This window comes from Mizuhopecten yessoensis, unplaced genomic scaffold, assembly GCF_002113885.1.
Source record: "Mizuhopecten yessoensis strain PY_sf001 unplaced genomic scaffold, ASM211388v2 scaffold10317, whole genome shotgun sequence".
NCBI classification, from domain to species: Eukaryota; Metazoa; Mollusca; class Bivalvia; order Pectinida; family Pectinidae; genus Mizuhopecten; species Mizuhopecten yessoensis.
The window spans coordinates 239,503-241,980 of NW_018408486.1; positions in this window are offsets into that span (position 1 = coordinate 239,503).

The window sequence follows — 2,478 nt, forward strand, 5'->3', positions numbered from 1 at the left end:
AGGTCAAGGTCATTTTCATTCTCAAACTTTGTTGGGCTCTATCCCAGGAAGCCATCAGCCAAATATGAAGATTCTATACCTTTTAGTTCTTTAGAAGAAGTCGTTTGAAGTTTTTGACATATTTGACCCCTGTGACCTTGAAAACAGGTCAAGGTCATTTTCGTTCCCAAACTTTGTAGGGCTCCTACCAACGAAGCTTTCAGCCAAATATCATGACTCTAGGCCTGTCCGTTCTTCAGAAGAAGTTGTTTAAAGGAAAAGTTGACGGACGGACGGACGACGGACGGACGACGGACGCCGCGCCACGGCATAAGCTCACTTGGTACCAAGTGAGCTAAAAATGTTGTTGACCTCTGTGACCTTGAAAGTAGGTCAAGGTCACTTTCATTCTCAAACTTTGTTGGGCTCTTTCCTAGGAAGCTACAAGCCAAATATAAAGATTCTATACCTTTCAGTTGTTCAGAAGAAGTCGTTTGAAGTGTCTGACACATTTGACCCCTGTGACCTTGAAAGTAGAACAAGGTAATTTTCATTCTCAACCTTTGTTGGGCTCCATCCCAGGAACCAATCAACTAAATATGAAGATTCTATACCTTTTAGTTCTTCAGAAGAAGTCGTTTGATGTTTTTGACATATTTGACCCTTGTGACCTTGAAAGTAGGTCAAACTCATTTTCTTCCTCAAGCTTTGTTGGGCTCTATCCCAGGAAGCCACAAGCCAAATATAAAGATTCTATACCCTTCAGTTCTTCAGAAGAAGTCATTTGAATCTTTTTACACATTTGACTCCTGTGACCTTGAAAGTAGGTCAAGATAATTTTCATTCTCAAACTTTGTTGGGCTCCATCCCAGGAACCAATCAGCCAAATATGAAGATTCAATACCTTTTAGATCTTCAGAAGAAGTCGTTTGATGTTTTTGACATATTTGACCCCTGTGACCTTGAAAGTATGTCAGCCTAATTTTCATTCGCAAACATTGTTGGGCTCTATCCCAGGAAGCCACCATCCAAATATAAAGATTCTATACCTTTCAGTTCTTCAGAAGAAGTTGTTTGAAGTTTTTGACATATTTGACCCCTGTGACCTTGAAAATATGTCAGCCTAATTTTCATTCGCAAACATTGTTGGGCTCTATCCCAGGAAGCCACCATCCAAATATAAAGATTCTATACCTTTCAGTTCTTCAGAAGAAGTTGTTTGAAGTGTTTGACACATTTGACCCCTGTGACCTTGAAAGTAGGTCAAGGTAATTTTCATTCTCAAACTTTGTTGGGCTCCATCCCAGGAATCAATCAGTCAAATATGAAGATTCAATACCTTTTAGTTCTTCAGAAGAAGTCGTTTGAAGTTTTTGACATATTTGACCCCTGTGACCTTGAAAGTAGGTTAATTTTCATTTGCAAACTTTGTTGGGCTCTATCCCAGGAAGCCACCAGCCAAATATAAAGGTTCTATAACTTTCAGTTCTTCAGAAGAAGTTGTTTGAAGCTTTTTACACATTTGACTCCTGTGACCTTGAAAGTAGGTCAAGGCAATTTTCATTCTCAAACTTTGTTGGGCTCCTACCAACAAAGCTTTCAGTCAAATATCATGACTCTAGGCCTATCCGTTCTTCAGAAGAAGTTGTTTAAAGGAAAAGTTGCAGACGAGGACGCACTGACGCACGGACGATGGATGCCGCACCACGACATAAGCTCACTTGCCCTTCGGGCAGGTGAGTTAATAATAATAAACAGCATTTATATAGCGCCCTATATAATTTGTAAAATTACTCTTAGGCGCTTTACAGCATATGGATAACAGTAATAGTTATAATTATGAAAACAAACAACAAAGGCTTGCAATCACTTTCATACATTTAACAAGCAATGTGCACATAATTGAACAAATAAAAGGGTGGTATTTACATGACGTCTTTGCAAAGATTCTAAAATGCAGACGTGAAGAGGTGAGTTTTTATGTCCCTCTTGAATTTGGCCAGGGTATTTGACTTCCTACTAGCAGATGGAGGCTATTCCACAACGTAGCCGAAACCCTCCCAAAGCATCTGTTTCCGTAGGTCACAGTACATGATTTTCGGACACACAACAAAGATTCTGACTCCGACCGCAGTGATCTTGACGGCTGATACAGGGTAACAAGTTCCTGTAAGTACTGAGGAGCTGTTCCATTCAGCGCTTGTATGTGTATACCAGAATTTTGTGCTGCGACCTGTATCGTACAGGTAACCAGTGCAACGAATAAAGCGCAGGTGTGATGTGCTCTCTCTTTCGAGTACGAGTAACTAGCCGTGCTGCAGTGTTCTGGACCCTCTGCAGACGACTAGTTAGTTTGTCAGATATACCACAGAGCAGGGCGTTACCATAATCCAACCGAGAGGTAACAAGTGAATGCACCAAAATCTTGCATGCATCTGCAGTTAGAAACTGCCGAATACAGCCGATGTTCCTGATCTGGTAGTAACAGGATTTGGCAAT